Here is an 18,540-nt window from a genome sequence, read left to right as displayed (position 1 = left end):
TCCTGCCCGTCAGATCACATGAGCAGAGACAGTTGCATCTGTGGCCATGGGAGGAAGTGGCTGATGCGTAGATTATGGCCCTCGCTGTTATTTCATGTGCTGACACCCATGTTCAGGTGAGAACCAGAACAACCATCTAGCTTCCTCCGAAAGTGTGAACAGCCTGTATATATATGCAGTTGCTTTGCCCAGCCTGATGGCAACCCCTGGCATTCACCACTTGGTTATCTTGCAGTTTCTCTCCCAGAGGTCTTTTTCTGAGCTCCAATCTTGTCACCACAGCTATCTGTCATCTCTGTGAGGGTAGAGCAGGAATGCTGGCTGGACTCACATCCCTCACCAGTGCTCGTGCCTCATCTTGCCTGACTCCCTCCCTGCACTCACACATCAGTCCATTCCTAGCTCCTGTTGGTTCCCTCATCTAATATCACTGGAGTCTGGACCTTCCCTTCCTAGCCCTCACTTGATAGTGACAAGGATCTCTCAGCCTTTTCCATGATATTACACTTTGCCAGCAACCACAGAGCAACACAGAGTGCCTTCTTGAAAGCTACTTGGTGGACCTTTGGTTAAAGGTGACACATCTATCTTTTTCCCTTCTGATATAATAAGGCAAAGGAAAAAAGTATAACTATGTGAGCACAAGAGAGGAAGGGGATGTTCAGCAACCAAGAGAGTTCTACACACCTATAAAGGTAAGAATAGCTGTGTATGTGCAGGAGTGGGTGTGCACACAGCATGTGGGTTCATGTGTACCTGAGCATGAATGTGTGTGCATGCCTTTGGGTGGCAGCTATGGGAACACTTGGCCCAGCAGGGCTAGAACTGGGGAAGGTATGCTTTCAACAGATGTGTATAGAGTGGCTAGCACATGTATAAAGAGTCTTCGAACTACCTGTCCCTCTACCTCTTTAACCTAAAAATGGATCTAGCTAGACTTCTCCCTGTGCCCAACAGTGATGATGATGGTGATCATGAAGTGAGCCAGAGCTCTTTCTGAGGGTTTGACAAAACCTCCAATGAGCTTCAAAGTCACTCCACAGTCCTCTGCCTACGTAAAATGTTCCCAGAGAAGGGAAGCTTCATGTGCTGCTCATTCATGTGAGCAGACACAGCAGAGTGTTCTCAGGCCCTTCTTTATTTCTCCTAGAAGAGTGATCTCTGTGACTTTTGTCTTTTGCTTTAAGACTAACTTATAAAATTGCAGTCTGGTTTCAGAACTTGTCTTAATGGTTTAAAAATGGCAGTTAGGAAAGAAACGAAGGAAATACTCCTCTGGCCTGTAGCTAAGAAGGGAACATGGTTCACAGATCCAAGCTGAGTGAAACCTTGCTTTGCTGTCCTAGAGTAGTGAGTGCTATACTTGCTGAGGCCTTCTTGTTCCTGTAGTCACACAGTTCCTTTTGGAAAGACCCCAGATGTTAAATATGTTGCCATGTCCTGGGGAAACTGTCTTGAAAGCTTTCTGTAACTGTTAAGGTTTTTTACCTAAGCTGGGCGTGGTGGCACAGTCCTTTAATCACAGCACTCGGGAGGCAGAGGCAGGTGGATCTCTGTGAGTTAGAGGTCAGCCTGGTCTACAAAGTGCTAAGAACCATCCTGTTAAAGGAGTTCACTAAGCTTGTGGGCTTTCTAGGAAGTGATCCAGTATTTTGCAAGGTCTGTACTGTGATGCACCCCCAAAATGGCTTCCAGCCTCTAACACACTGTCAGGAGCCATTGATTTGGGGAAGTTCAGTAGGCATAAGAGATCTCTGGAAAGGATCTGGTATTTTGCAAGGCCTGTACCGTAAAGCACCCCAGAATTGCTTCCAACCTCTGACTACCCTGTCAATTGTGTGGCACTTGAGAGGCAATGGGACTGAGAATTCAAGAGCAGCCTGAGAGAGGGAGAGGGAGAGGGAGAGGGAGAGAGAGAGAGGGAGAGAGAGACACAGAGAGAGACAGAGACACAGAGAGAGGTACAGCCCAGGCTACAACTGTAAGGTACTTTCTAAAAAAAAAATGAAGTCATCCAAGGAGCAAATGTCACAGCTGACCTGGAGCCCAGAGAGAACCAGAGTTAGAGAGAAGGTCTTCTGGAAGCCATGGATATGGGTGAGGGCCCAGAACATAACCTTGGGGGTCCCCCATGAGAGGCAGAAGGATGAGTCTCTAGTTTCTAGCCCTGGTGAGCAGACTCAGGCGACTAGTTAGGTGGTGAGATTCTTCTCGGGCTGCCTGACCACAGAAGCATAGTCCTCCACGCGTTCTTCCGGTATGGTCAGTCCTTCAAGCAGGGCAGCTTCTGCACTATACGGCTAGGTCTAACTTAAGGGAGCAGAGTGTATGCAAGTCACTCTCCCATTGGTTACACGAGAATGGGGTTGCTGGGTTCCTGTGCTAATTACTCTTCTCATTGCTCTGACAAAATACCTGACCAAAGCAACTCAAGGAAGGGCTTGTCTTAGCTAATGGTCTGAGGGGAGTGCATAGTGGCAGAAATGTAAGGCGACTGATTTCACCATATTCACAGTCAGGAAGCAGAGAAAGACATGCTAGTGCTTAACTGGCTTCCTTCTTTTTATTCTTTTTATTAATATTTGCTCTAATCTACATTTAGAGGAGATCTTACCTCTTCAATTAAATAACTTTTTCAGTGTCCTCACAAATATACCCAGTGATGGACCTGCCTGATTCCATTTTAGAGTAAAAAGCCATTTCGTCATAAGGTTAGAGTAAGTTATTATTTCTATTTGCTACAGAATTCAAGTTTGGCTCACACATACTCTGCTCTAACAAGATAAGGTGTTCTGTCAAGGAACCTTGAGATATTCTGCCAAGGTGGCCTGTCAAATAATCTAATCTGCTATCTGCTTCTGTAAAATGTGCTTGCAAAATCCTTATGTTAAAAAACCTGCAGTTTACACTTTTTCCTTATAAAAGAAGGCCTAAAAAGCTAGCCCACATTATGCTTTTAAATGCTGCTTTGGAGAGTCAGTCCTATGCATAGTAAATAAAGCTCACTTAATTGGCTTTAATTTGAATGGTGGTTTTCGTTCTTGCCTAGTGGGACTAATACCAGAGGTATGTTGCCTAGGTGATTCCAAATGCAGTCAAGTTAACCATGATGATTAAGCACAAGTCCACTCCTTGTCAACCTGACACCCAAATATTCCACTTCTAAACCAAACATTCCACCCTTCACCCCAATAGATTCATAGCCATCTTATAATGCAAAGTTCACTCTGTCCAACTTCAAAACTCTCGGTAGTCTTTTAACAGTTTCAACATTATCCAAAAGTCTACTCTTGAAACTCAAGGCAATCTCTTTAACTATAAGCCCTTTAATAATAATAATAATAATAATAATAATAATAATAATAATAATAATAATAATAATATACTTCTAATATACAAATATCACAGAGTAAACATTCCTACTCCCAAAGTGTAAAATGGGGGCAAACAAGAGCAGATCAGACCAAAGAAATATAAAAAACCCAGCAAGGCCAACATCAAGTCTTACATTTCCTTATTCTGCGTCTGGACACTTGGTGGCATTATGTGGATTCAATGGGCTTGGGTAGCCCCACCCCTCAGTTTTGCCACCTATAGCACTATAGCTTTTTGGGACAGTTCCATCCCATTTCTGCCGCTTTTCTCAGTAGATATCCTGAGACTTCCAATACACTTGGGCCTTCATAAAACTTAGGTTTTACTTTCACAGGCTTATATAGGCTTCTCAGAATCTTCTTGCACGGTCTGGCCAAGCTTGGTGCACATCTCTACAACTTTCTGACCAGAGGCTGCTGCTGCCAAGTTCTATGGCCTGTTCGAAATGTAATCTGACTGCTTCTACCATAGCTGTAGTAGTCTCTGTGTGCCTTGGTAGTTAGATCAGGGAAAACACTTCCTGTTGTTTTCCAGTAGAGAACCCCTTCAGCTGCTTAGCTCACTCTTTCCTTTCTGATGTATGTGCATTCTCAGAAGTTGGTGTCTTTGGTGGAGACTTGCCCTCAGAGCTTCTTTCCTATTCTTCCAGCATGGAACCTTGCATTTCCCTTTATTAGCACACTATCAGTTACAGCTGCTTTCTTTGTATTTGCCTTGTCTCCAACTTTACACTCACTAATTTGCTCCCCAAGTATCACATTTCCTATACCTTCCTTCGACGTCCCATTCCAAACCTCAGGGAGTGTAGAGAACAAGAGCCATGCCTTAACTCAAATACTATGCGGTCTTAAAATTTCCTCTAAATGTCTTAGCCAGTTATTTTTTTAATTCAGTCTCACTCAAATTTTCAGGACAAGACTGCAGGCAGATACCTTGTCAGAAGTGGAACACCAGTAGCCTCTACCCCACTTTCCAGCAAAGTCCTTGTTCACCTCAGAAACCTCATGAGCCAGGCCCCTACTGTCCATACTTTTTTTTTTTTTTTTTTTTTTTTTTTAGCTTTCTGCTCATCTACACACCCAATAGATGGCCTAGTAAGTCCTGCCTACAGCATTTTAGATCTTTCCTAGTCTTTAGTTCTCTATTCTTCCTCACGAATCCTGCTAAGTTCCAAAACAAAGCCTATATGGTCAGGTTTATCATAGTACCGGCTACACTTATTTGTACCAATTTTCTGTATTAATTATTTTGTTGTGGCAAAAATATATGACAAAAGCAACTTAAGGGAGGAAGCGTTTATTTTTGCTCACGGTTTGAAGGGATAGAATCTATCATGGTAGGGAAGGCTAGAGGTTAGAGCATGAAATGTCTGGTTGCTTTGTCAGAATGTAGAATGTAGGAACACAGAATGCTGATTATCTTATTTAGGGTTTCTATCCTGCAATGAAGCACCATGATCAAAAAGCAAGTTGGGGAGGAGAGGGTTTATTTGGCATATACTTCCATCATCAAAGGAAGTAACATGGGAACTCAAACAGGGAAGGAAGCTGGAGGCAGAGGCCATGGTTGACCTCTTTCCCACTGCTGCCCACTCTGCCCAAATTTGTCAGAACTTCCATGGGTGATTGACATAGTCATGGGCATCAGGCCTGCAAAAAAACAATGAAGAAATGGCTCCCACATTTCTCTATGAATGTGAGGTCTTGTTCAGTGTAGAGCTGGCCTTGTGCTTTGGCTGTCCCTCTAAACATGTCAACACTATGCTGCTGCCGAGAATATAACATTAGCAAGATCCAACGCTCAAAAAACACTAAGTCATTTGAAAACCAATGCCTGTAGAAATACTGGAGGGGATTAAAGTTGCCAGGAGTCTAACTACTTTCTTTACTTTCTTTGACCTGCTTCATTTCTCTCCTGGGCCTGTTCACTCCTCCTTAGGGAACCCGATAGTCTTCTGCTCCCAGAGATCATCATAATGATCCAATCTTAGTTTAGACACGTAATCAGTATAACTCAGAACTCCTGGACCCAAGTGATACTCCTCCCTCCACCTCCTGAGTATCTGGGATTGTAGACATGCACTACTATGTCCAGAAATTTATTTTTATTTCATTGTTCTCTGTGGGTTATGTTGTGTGTGTGTGTGTGTGTGTGTGTGTGTGTGTGTGTGTGTGTAGGTGCTTGTGTACATGTGTACACATGCATGTAGAGGTCAGAGTCAATCTGGTTGTCTTCCTTAATCATTCCCCACAATACTTTGTTTGTTTGCTTTTATGACAAGGTTTCTCTGTGTAGCCCTGGCTGTCCTGGAACTTGCTCTGTAGACCAGGCTGATCTTGAACTCACAGAGATCTGCCTGCCTCTGCCAAGTGCTGCAATTAAAGGTATGCACCACCATGTCTGGCTCTTTCACACTTTTTTGAAAAAGGGTTTCTACCACACTTTAAGCTCAGATAATGGGTTAGAATGGCTGGCCAGTGAGTTCTATTGACCATCTCTGTCTCCCCTGGGTGGAGGATGGTGCTGTACACCATCACTGACTGGCTTTTACATGGGTCCTGGAACTCTGAACTAAAGTCTTCATACAGCATCTCTCCCCATCTCTAAACCAGCTCTTTAATAGAGGTTAAGGCTGAATAAAAACCAAAAGAAAACAAAATGGCCCATAAAATGGAATCAGTCCTGAAGAGTTCTTTGCTGCAGTTAATTAATACAGCAGAACTTTCTTCTAGAAGGGCCTTGGAAAGAATGTTTAACAATACATATAGCTGGACATCAATTCAAAGAACTATAATAAAAAGGATACAGTATAGCATATTTATTCATGTTTATTTAAGAGAAATTTCTCTCCTAGGAAAAGCAACAAGACTTTTCCAGTGAATGAATGATTTGTACTTTCTATTTCTGTCTTTAGTTTTGTGAGTTTTTGCATCAAGTATTTAATTTTTGGTAAAGAATCTTGTTATGCAGCCTAGGCTAGCCTTGAACTTGGGATCTTCCTGCCTCAGCGTCTGTGCTGGAATTACGGATGTATTCTACACCACCTAGCTTTCATCAAGTATTTTATAGTTTAAGGTTATTTTGTTAAGTATATTTAAATTTAGGATTGTTGCATTTTCCTGATAGATCCATCTTTATCGTTATGAAATACCTTATTTAGTCATTGGACACTGTTTTTGTTTTGTTTACTTAGATATGAATGTAGTACCTTAGCTTTCTGTTTTTTATTTAATTAATTTATTCAGATTATATCTCAATTGTTATCCTATCCCTTGCATCCTCCTGTTCCTCCCTCCCTCCCTCTTTCACCCTATTCCCCTCCCCTATGTCTGTGACCTAGGGGGGCATCCTCCCCCACTATATGGTCATAGGCTATCAAGTCTCATCTTGGTAGCCTGCTTATTCTTTCTCTGAGTGCCACCAGGCCTCCCCACCAAGGGGAAGTGGTCAAATATGGGGCACCAGAGTCCAAGTTAGTCCCCACTCTCCTCTCAACTGTGGAGAGTGTCTTGTCCATTGGCTAGATCTGAGAATGTTTACTGCAAGTATTGTCTGTCCTTGGTTGGTGCAGTAGTTTGAGCAGAACCCCAGGGCCCAGATCCGCCCGTCATGATGTTCTTCTTAGAGGTTTCTAGGACCCTATGGGTCCTTCTGTTTCCCCATTCTCCCATATTTCTTTCACCTAGAGTCCCAAGAGGATGTCCTCACAACTATCCCAAGCTCCTGGTAAGTGAAACCTTTCATGTGACATGCCTCCTGGGCTAGTGTTCTGTATATCTTGTGTTTTGATTATTATGTGGCAGGAAGTTTTTATTTTCTGGTCTTTTCTATTTCATGTTCTATAGGCCTCTTGTATATTTATAAGCATCTCCTTCTTTAAATTGGGGACATTTTCTTCTATGGTTTTGTTGAAAATATTTTCTGGGCCTTGGAATCTGGCATCTTCTCTTTCCTCAATGCCTATTATCCTCGGGTTTCTTCTTCTTTTCATGGTGTCCTTGATTTCTTGGATGTTTTGTGTCAGGTACTTTTCAGATTTAGTGTTTTCTTTAATTGTTACTTCAAGATCTACAACTGTATCTTCTAGCCCCGAGATTCATTCCTCCACCTCTTGGATTCTGTTAGAGAAGCTTGCCTCTGTGTTGCTTGCCTTTCTCTCTAGGCTCTCTCATTCTTGTTTTTCTTCTATCTGTGTCTTTATCATTGTATCAATTTTCATCTTCAGATCTTTAGCTGTTTTATTGATTTCTTTCATCTGATTGTATATTCCTAAGTTTCTCCCATTGCCTCTTTATCGGCCTTCAGATCTTGAATTGTTTTATTGATTTCCTTCATCTGGTTGTTTATATTTTCCTGAATTTTTTTCCAGTGCCTCTCTATAGGCCTCTTTTATGTCTTCCACCTGTTTGGCTGCATCTTCCTGCATTTGATTACGGATTTTATTAATTTCCTCCATTATCATCTTCATTACTAGGGGTTTGAGGTCATTTTCTTATATTTCAATTGTATTTGAGTTCTCCAGGTTTGTGTCTTTGGGATAGCTGGGGTCTAGAGACACCATATTGTTCTAGTTTTTGTTATTTATGTTTTTATGCTGGCCTTTAGTCATTTTGCCATCTCTGATGTTGGGAGGTAGCTTCTGGTGTCAGGTGGAGCGAGTCTGAGAACAGATCCACCCATTTCCCCAAGATTTCCCTAAGCCAGGAGCTCTGATAATTCACTACCAGGATGATTTCTGTTCCATTAACTGAGTTCATGCTGCCGAGCAAGGCCACAGCTCCTAGCTCGCAGGCAGGCTCTGGACCAGGCTCTGGGGAGTGGTCTGCCTTCCTCTGTGTGCCTCTGACTGGCAGGAGATCTCTCTTAGACAGTGATTTCCCGCTCCCCTCGTCTATGGCTCCTGGTAGTGTCTCGGGTCTCAGAGTACCAGCTGAGTCTGGTAAAAGTGACCACAGCCTTCTGGGCCACCTTGTGGCACCAGAGATTTCTGTGGACTGGTGCGGGGCGGGTGGAGGGGGTCTGAGGACAGATCCACCCATTTCCCTGAGATTTCCCTAGGCCAGGAGCTCTGAATCTTCACTGCTGGGATGATTTCAGTCACATTTACCGAATTTGCACTGCTGAGCAAGTCCACAGCTCCCAGCTCTCAGGCAGGCTCTGGTACGGACTGTGGGAACTGGTCTGCCTTCCTCTGTGTGCTTCTGGCTGGCAGGAGATCAGAACCGCCTGCGTGGTCTGCACTGTGCAGATCTCTCTCACTCAGTGATCTCTAGCTCCCTCAGTGGTCTGTGGCTCCCTGTAGTTTCTGCAGTCTCTTCCCTGAAGATCAGATACCACACATCCTCATCACTGCCATCTTGGAATCACATTAGCTTTCTTATGTTTAGCATTTATTTTCAAATTATGCCTTGTCTTGTAATGAGTGCTATAATTGGTATTGTCTTTTTATCCAACTTGGCAATTTCTGCTTCACATTTAAAATTTGTTTAATGGGATGGAGAGATGGCTCATCGGTTAAGAGCACTGGCTACTCTTCCAGAGATCCTGAGTTCAATTCCCAGCAACCACATGGTGGCTCACAACCATCTATAATGTGATCTAGTGGCCTCTTCTGGCCTGCAGGTGTACATGGCAGACACAACATTGTATGCATAATAAATAAATTTTCAAAAATAAAATTTGTTTAATAAAAATATATGAAAAATAAAATTTTTTCATTATTTTATGCACCCCCAATCCAGTCCCTAGCTTAGGCTGGCCTAAAACTTACTATGTAGACAAGGATGACCTTGAGTTTCTGATATCCTTCTTCCATATCCCAAGTGATGGAATTATAGGCTTCCAATAACATGCCAGACCCTAGTTCTCTCTTACAAAAACTGAATATATATATACATAAAATTGTTAGTGCTGCTGTTGGGCTTTGCTGCCCTTTTTTTTTTTTTTAGAGAGAGAGTCTCATGTATTCCAACCTTGCCTCAAACTCACAACACAGCTGAAGATGATTTTGAACTGCTGATCTTCTTGTCTTTCCTTCCTGAGTGCTGGGATTATAAGCATAAACTACCTTACCTAGTTTACTGAAGACTGAATCCAGGGTTTTATGAATGTCAGGCAAGCACTCTAGCAACTAAGCTATATACCCTTATGTGTGATTGTGGAATTCTTGTTTTATTAAGATCTGACAGTATGTGTGAGAAGTAGAGACAAGGATGAATCAAGCAAAGCAAGAAAAGCACCATTCCATGAGCAGAGCAACTCTCTAGCCTTGGTGGAAATGAGCATCAACAGAGAATGAATCTTCCATCAAACCTGGCTGGCATGGTGGGTGGGGCAATACAGATTCCGTAAAGTCAGTGGAGGAAGATTTTACTCTTCTGACTGCTCCCTGGAAAGCAGGGAGGAGTGTACAGTCCTCTGGGGTCTGAGTGCCTCTGGCTATCCAGCAGAAAGGGACACTGGGCCTATATTTCTTTCCACAGTCTCTCTCCTATGTTTATACCTCTATTCAGTCCCAAACACTGCTTCTTATATTTTTCTTAGGTTCGGTTTGTTGGATATAATTTTTTTCAGACTCTATGTCATGTGAAAATTTTCTTTCTCCTTCAATAATGGCAGATAGTTTTGATGGATATATTATTTTAGGTTGGTTGTCATCATCTTTTAGGATTTGGAGTACATTGCTACAGGCTCTTCTGACTTTCAAAATTCTCATTGAGAAAAAAACTATTGTTCTGATGGATTTTCCTTTATATATGCCTTATCTTTTTTTTCTCTTGCAGTTTACAATACATTTTCTTTGTTATGTATACTTGGTGTTTTAACCATGTTATGCTGTTGAGATTTTCTTTTTTGGTCCTATATATTTGGTGTTTTGTGTTTTGTTTTGTATATGTGTGTCTTTCCTTAGTTTGGGGAGGTTTCCTATGATCTTGTTGAAGATCTGGCCTACGCCACTGACTTGGGATTCTTATCCATCATCTATGCCTATAATTTGAAGGTTAGGTTTTTTTCATGGTGTCTCACATTTCCTTTTTTTTTAAATCATGTTCCTTGATTATTTGATCTAGCTCATCTATTATATCTTTGAGACTCGACAGTCTGTTTTCTGTTTGATTCATTCTACCTGTAAGTCATTCATTCCTTTGAGTTTTCTAGCTGGGCTACTGGGTTCTTCAGTTCCATCTTCACTTCAGCTTCAGTCTTCCTCAATGTTTCTACCTCCTGACTGAATTCTGTTCTCAAGTCTTGGATTGTATTCACTATTTTCATAAGTCTTATGTTTGTGTTTTTTGGGCATCAAGCAGACATTTATTCTCCTTAAGTTCTTTCTCCTTGATTTCATTTAGCTTGTTTGTTATGAATATATCATGGTAGGGAAAAGAAACAATGTGGGGGGTTGTGGGTGTGTGTGTAGAGGTTAGAAGTGTCTTGTGTGGAATGCAGTTAGGTTAAGAGAAGGGACTGGGCTGGTTTACAGGTTTACAAGTTGGGGAGTGTGAGGATAGATATGGCTGAGTGGAAAAGTTGGCTACGACACAGGAGAGTCATGTATTACAGTGGACAGGTATGGAGGATACTAGTCCAACCCAGAACTCCTCTGCAGTGGAACTGAGAAGTGCAGAGTATGCTGATATACTGGTTGTGGGACGGAGGCTAAATAAATCTGGCAGACCGTGGGGAAATACATGGATAGAGAGAGCAGGGGTACTCGCAGGCTAGACCCTGAAGGAGGAAATGAGAAGTCTGTGTAAGAAGTGTGTGGGTAGTGGTCCTGTGGGTGGATACAGGTCCTGGCAGAAGTCTAGATAATTGCTGAGGTATAGGAGGAGGTGGTGGGACTAAGTAGGGGCACAGGATGATGGACTCCAGCTAGATATTGCAGGTTGTAGAAAAATAAGTTTTGAGTGGTAGTGAGTACTCACCAGGCTAGGCCCTGGAGGAAGACATGGGATGTATAAATACGGGGGTGGAGTGATGAAGCTCAGCTTGCTTCTTGTCCACAGACATCTAGAAGCCCAGGGATTATGTTTCAAATAATCACAGAATATCTTAGCAAGCATTGATGTTTATATAGGAAATGCAGCTCTCAGAAATGTCATCAGCTTCTTCCACTTAACTCCAGTCTACTCTACTCTATGTACCCAGAAAACACAATGTGAGAGATGTCCTCTCTCTAGATGTTGCGGGCACCACACTGCATTGAAGATTTATGGGAGAGCCATAAAAGTTTATTCTCTACTGTCCTCTTCCCAGAGCTATCATCCAGATCTTTCCCATGAACTAGCGACAGACATCAAGGGTGCACCATTTGTATGAATTCTTAGTTCATAGGGGATTTAAGGCTTATCTTTTACTAGGTGAAGATGAGAATCGTTGCTATATTCAAGTTAGCAGGATTCACATTTCTCTTTCATGTTCACCTGTCCATTGTCCACTTGTTTCTTGAGTTGGCTTCTTTCTCACAGTACCTTGTCAACAGCAGACAACAGTTATCAAAGCATTTTCTTGACATCTGCTGCGTTTTTCTGCCTGAGCAAAAGCCACATGTGTATTAGTGCACTAATCTTTATTAGCTATCATAGGTGACAGTTTTACCCAGTTCTGGCTTCCATCTCCAATGGATGGCTCCTCATTGCTGGGCACCTGGCCTTAATCTAGGACCATGTTTTAGGATTTGTTACCATAGCATTTTAGGGACTGATTCCTGATATAGCAGATAGGCAGGACACCCTACAGCCTTCCTGTCTCACAGCAAGAATAGTTTGTTACAGTTTCTTCTTCATCTTTACTACATTCCATCACTGGCTGTGGCCTCACAGGTAATCTCCATGATTTCTTCTAAACCTCATCTTTATTTGTAACTATTCAACCTCCAAAAGTTTCCTAGGAAATTCTTGCCACTTAAAAAATGTTGCTACAAGCTGGACTTGGTGGCCCATGCCTTTAATTCCAGCCCTTCCTAGGAAGGCAGAGACAGGTGGCTCTCTGTGAGTTTAAGGCCAGCCTGGTCTACCAAGTGAGTCCAGGACAGCCAAGGCTACACAGAGAAACCCTGTCTTGAAAAACACAAATACAAAAACAAAAGAAAAAATGTTACTACATATTTTTGATTACTTGCCTTTTTTGCTTGTTGCATTTGGAACAACAAAGCATTTGCAGGGCACAGGAGTTTTTAAGTGTATTTGATCTGCATTTTTACCATGTGCTATTCTGGTCCTCTGTTTAGAACATAAAAATCATTTCCACAGCAACTAATAATAGTATAAGTCACAAATGCCAGATTACTACTGCTGTGGAGGTTGGAAGCAACCATCATGCAAATACTAAAAGCTTCTTATTTTGGAAGTTCTTCCCTGAGCTATTACAAGCTAATAAAATGCAGAGAAGACATATAATATCCAAGGCAAAAATGAACTTTTCACATCAGCTTTATGTGTGATAAGCCTGACACAAATCTGAAGAGGTAGATTTTCTGCCTCACATTAAACCTTTGCCAAAGATTAGTTAAGCATGTCTGTGAGGGACTATTATGACACCTCATTTCTGTTGTGTTGATCTATGTCTCCAGCCCTCCACAACATCACTATCCCTTGATCACTGTATACTAAATCTTCTTACCAGGTAGAGTGACTGTTTCAGCTGGTCTAGTGGTTTTCCCCATGTGTTCTGCATATATTTTAGAATAAGCTCCTCTATGTGTATAAACACACAACTTGGACCTTAAAAGATTTGCATTATAAACATATGGATCTATTTAGGGGGGCTAACATGTGTATACTGAGTTTTCCATACTACAAACACAATATGCCTCTTGATTTATTAGATCTATGGTTCTTTTCCTTAGCATTTTCTAATTTTAGGCATAAATGTATGCTGACTGAATAATTAAGAACAGATATTCCCTGACTATGAACGGGTTTTATCCTGGCAAGCCAATTTAAAACTGAAAAATATTTTAAGTAAAAAATGAGCTTAGTACAGCTAAATTGCTGCACACCATGGCTTAGCAGCATAGCACACTGCAGAATGCGATTTGTCCCTGTGACTGAAGGCCTGTCTGAGGACAGCATCTCATCACTGCCTACTTGGAGAGAGCGCCATACTGTGTATCACTATCAAGGAAAGCTATCTGATGTCCGGCTATAACTACATAGTTTTCACACCAGGGTAAAGTAAGAACATCCATGTGGAGGTCTGTGTAGTCTCACTACAGAGACTATAAATGACGTTGTTTTTAGTTTCACTTTCTACATGTTTGTTGTTAGTTTAAAAGAATGTGATTTGATTTATGTATGTTGATTTTGAGTCTTTTGACTTTGTTGAACTCATATTAGCTCTATAACAACAACAACAATAACAACAGCAACAACATGTTTAGAGTTAGGTGGTGGTGGTGCACACCTTTTATCCTAGCATCCCTGGTGGCAGAGGCAGGCGGATCTCTGAGTTCAAGGCCAGCCTGGTCTACAAAGCTATCTAGGACAGCCAAGGCTACACAGAGAAATCCTGTTTCATAAAACAAAACAAAACCAAACCAAAAAAAGAAAACCTATTAGGGTTATAGTCTTTGGATAACAATCATGTTATCTGCAAACAGGGAGGTTTTGTTTCTTCCTTTTCAATATATCTGTCCCTTCTTTACCTTATCTTGAAGTTCTACTGAGTTGTTATTCATTCCAGGGGAATGAAACTGATATACCTTCCCCCATTAAGTACCATTTAGCTTTTAAAAAAATAAAACAATTTCTTTTTATCAAATTCAGGTTTTCAGGTTGTTCTCCTCTATTTCTTTCTTTCTTTTTTTGTTTTGTTTTTAGAGACAGGGTTTCTCTGTGTAGCCTTGGCTGTCCTGGACTCACTTTGTAGACCAGGCTGGCCTCGAACTCATGGAGATCCGCCTGCCTCTGCCTCCCAAGTGCTGGGATTAAAGGCATGCGCCACCATGCCTGGCCTTACTCATGATTTGTATCATGAATCTTCAACTTACTTTGCAACAACTAAGATGATCCTATTACATTATGTTGATTGATTTTTGCAAGTTGAAACACTGTTTTCACTGCTGTGATAAGTCTCTCTTGGATATGGTGTACAATTTTTATAATTGTTGCATTTGAGTTTCTATTATTTTTATGGAATTTTATTTATGTCTAAATTCCACTAAATTCACTAGTAATATTAGTCTTCACTCTGCTTTAGTTTTAAATTTTCATCGTCTGGTACTGGTTTCACAGAAGGGATTCTTTTATTTTGTATAAACTAATGTCACGTCTCCTTTTATAGACCTAGTTAAATTCTCAGCAAAACCTGCCAGGTGTGATGGTGCATGCCTTTAATCCTAGCACTCAGGAGGTGGAGGCAAGTGGATTGCTGTGAGTTCCAGGCCAACCTGATATACAATGTGAGTTCAGGACAGCCAAGGCTACACACAGAAACCCTGTCTTGAAAAAATAAAACAAATTTCTCACCAAAACCATCTAGGGATGGAGGTTTCTTTTTCAGGAGCTTTCAAGTTACAAATATAATTGTTTAATAGTACAGGAATAATCAAGAACAAATTTCATTTTAGTTAGTTTCCAGTAGTTTGTGGTGGTCAAGACACAGTCTTTTTGAGAATGAAGTCGCTTCTCGTGTGCCCTTTACTCTGAGGAGGGAGCTGTGGGGACAGAAAGACATAGCACATGGGCAGAGTGGCTTTTCAGAGTTCTAGCCTTTTAGAGGACACCCCTTCTGAAAAAGAGGCAGCAGGCCTCTGTGGGATATGAGGAGTCTTTGGAGAGGCTGATGACGAGGTGTCAAGAACAGATTCCCCATATTGAACTCAAGTTGCAAGAGGTGAGTCCGGTCTCAAAATGGAGTGCCATGATCCAAAGGAAACAGAACAGCTGAGGAAGCTGCTGATTGGTGTCTGAGCTTTGAAACCACAGATGATAGCTTAAGAGAACATTTTGAGAAGTTGGACACACTTACAGACTGTGTGGTAATGAGAGATCCCCAAACAAAATGTTCCAGGGGCTTTGGTTTTGTGACCTACTCGTGTGCTGAAGAGGTGGATGCTGCAATGTGTGCTCGGCCACACAAGGTTGATGGGCGTGTGGTGGAACCAAAGAGAGCTGTTTCTAGAGAGAATTCTGTAAAGCCTGGTGCCCATTTAACAGTGAAGAAATTTTTTGTTGGTGGTAGTAAAGAAGACACAGAAGGATATAATCTGAAAGACTACTGTGAAAAGTATGGCAGGATTGAAACCATAGAAGCTATGGAAGACAGGCAGAGTGGAAAAATGGAAGGATTTGCTTTTGTAACTTTTGATGATCATGACACAGTTGTTGTTCAGAAATACCACACTATTATTAATGGGCATAATAGTGAAGTGAAAAGGCTCTTTCTAAACAAGAGATGCAGTCTGGGAGATCACAGAGAGGTCGTGGAGGTGGATCTGGCAACTTTGTGGGTTATGGCGGAAACTTTGGAGGTGGTGGAGGTAACTTTGGTCATGGTGGAAACTTTGGTGGAAGAGGAGGCTATGGTGGTGGAGGTGGTGGCAGCAGAGGTAGTTACAGAGGTGATGATGGTGGATATAATGGATTTGGAGGTGGTGGAGGTCCTTCTTATAGTGGTAGAGGAGGCTATGGTGGTGGTGGACCAGGATATGGAAACCAAGGTGGTGGATATGGTGGAAGAGGAGGAGGATATGATGGTTACAACGAAGGAGGAAATTTTGGTGGAGGTGACTATGGTGGTGTGGGAACTATAATGACTTTGGAAATTATTGTGAACAACAGCAATCAAATTATGGACCCATGAAGGGGGGCAGTTCTGGTGGAAGAAACTCAGGCAGTCCCTATGGTGGTGGCTATGGATCTGGTGGTGGTAGTGGTGGCTATGGTAGCAGAAAGTTTAAACACACACACACACACACACACACACACACACACACAGAGAGAGAGAGAGGGGGGGGTGGGCAGGAGAGAAAATGAGTTGTCAGGAAAGCTGCAGGTTATTTTGAGACAGTGGTCCCAAATGCATTAAAGGAACTGTAAAAATCTACTGCAGAAGGAATGATGATCCATAGTCAGAAAAGTTACTGTAGCTTAAACAGGAAACCCTTTTTGTTCAGGACTGTCATAGCCACAGTTTGCAAAAAATGCAGCTATTGATTAATGCAATGTAGTGTCAGTTAGATGTACAGTCCTGAGGTCTTTTATCTGTTGTAGCTTTTTCTTTCATTACATCAGGTATATTGCCCTGTAAATTGTGGTAGTGGTACCAGGAATAAAAAATTAAGGAATTTTTAACTAAAAAAAAAAAAAAAAAGAACATAGACTCAAATGAATCCAATCACTCCCACTGCTTAGGTTTCTCTAGTGCTTAGGCTGTGTGATGAGATGTGGCAGTGGGTATCACCTGGCGCTCAAAACAGCAAGCAGAAAAGAGAGGGCAAAGGCACCCTCAGCCCAGAAAGGACAGCTGCTAGGACTGTAAAAGGAGAGGTTCCAAGTGATTCTACTTATATCCAGTGAACCCGACTAAGTGTCAACAGGACCTAGGCCTTGCAGCTCAGTGTGGTACAGACAAGAGACAAATGACATCACTACATGTATGACAGCACAGGACAGATAGGTGCTGGGCAGCTGAGCATGGGAGCAGGCTACTGAGGACTAAATGTGCATCTGGTGTTATGAAGATTCAGGAAGGCGGAATCTGAGAGAGGGCCATGGTCAAGTTAGAGGCCACTTGTATTAAAGGGCAGCATTACAGAGGGGCAGGGTAAAGCTAAGAAGGAGGGCAGAAGATGGGACAGAAGGAAAGATAGTCCCTGGAAGATGACAAGTGGATAGACTCTGAGATGATGCTTAAAAGCTAGACTTGGCTCCTGATCATAGCCTCTGTGATGTAAAGTTCCTCATTTCCAGCCAGAACCCTCTTATTGTTCTTTGTATAGATTCGGTTTGTCTTAGTCACTGATTTATTGCTGTGAAGAGACACCATAACCATGGCAACTCTTATAAAGGAAAGCATTTAATTGGTGACTTGCTTATAGTTTCAGAGGTTTAGTCCATTGTCATTATGGCAGGCAGCATGGCAGGCACGCTGCTGGAGATGTACTTGAGAGCTACACCCTGATCCACAGGCAGAGAGAAAGACTGGGCCTGGCAAGGGCTTTTGAAGCCTCAAAGCCTACTTTCAATGACACACTTCCTGCAAAAAGGCCACAACTCCTAATCCCTTAAGTGACTAAATATTCAAATATGTCAGATGATGGAGGGGCCATTCTTACTCAAACCACGATACTGTTCATTCCTTGTATCTGCCTATTTCCCTGTTGCCCCCACCAGACACAATTTCTATGGTTACTCACTCTCAAGTTCATTTTAGCACACAGTAGTACTATATTCTCACTCCCAACCCTAGCTCTTTGACATAAAATAGTTCCTGACTTTTATTACGCAAATAAGAGTCTGTGGTGCTGGTGTTCTGGTGAATGCACAAGAAGCCTACACTCTGTGTTCTCTACTTACCCTGCACTCACGCAGCAGATGTTCTGCAAGTACCAGATCTCAGTGCGGTGCAGCAGGGAACAGAGCTGCTGCTACAGTGCATCTGTGCATTGGGCAGGGAGCAACGAAGCTAGAAAAAGTCAGGTTGGGGTGTCAAAGAGCACCCTTGGATTCAGGAGTGCAGGACATGCTTGGAAGACATTGGGGAAGAGCCTTCCTGAGTACAAAGTAAAGAGGGCTTGAGTGAAGTGAACACCATTTGTGCTGGGGACTAGCCAGAGAAGACAGTAAGTAGGCCATTGCAGCTGGGGCCTAAGCTGGAGGTATGCAGTCCTGCCCCCATGATGATCACATGCCCCGGGGAAAACTGACAACAGAGATGAGTACTTGAGAGGCAAGTGCAGGACCATGTGTGGGGGCCAGGGACATCCTTTCTGGAAGGCTCCTGACACAATCAGTTTTCAAGAGGTGAGATGAAGGTGAGGGAAAAGGAGGAAGTCACAGAAAGCTTACGGAAGAAGCTCAAGGTGAGAGGAAGTCAATACCTGTGGTTGAAGAGAGGGGACAGTGGCAGCTGAGACAGGGCCCTTCCACCAGCACCCCGTTCCTTCTCTTCCTCATCGCAGAGTCCTGACTGTGCTGGCAGTGACATATCTGTTTAAGTGAG

General features: G+C 42.4%; 1 protein-coding gene and 1 pseudogene across 2 annotated transcripts in view; one reads left to right on the top strand and one right to left on the bottom strand.

Moving 5' to 3' along the window:
• POLN (DNA polymerase nu) overlaps positions 1-18,540 on the bottom strand; it is a 142,749-nt gene that overhangs the window by 30,408 nt on the left and 93,801 nt on the right. The gene's annotated exons all lie outside the window — the stretch shown is intronic.
• LOC311607114 (heterogeneous nuclear ribonucleoprotein A3-like) lies at positions 15,213-16,285 on the top strand (annotated as a pseudogene). The gene has a single exon. The product of its transcript is annotated as a heterogeneous nuclear ribonucleoprotein A3-like (transcript).

The sequence above is a fragment of the Acomys minous genome (assembly GCF_964271855.1).
Source record: "Acomys minous genome assembly, chromosome: 10".
Taxonomy (NCBI): domain Eukaryota; kingdom Metazoa; phylum Chordata; class Mammalia; order Rodentia; family Muridae; genus Acomys; species Acomys minous.
This window is presented reverse-complemented; position numbering and strand designations above follow the sequence as displayed.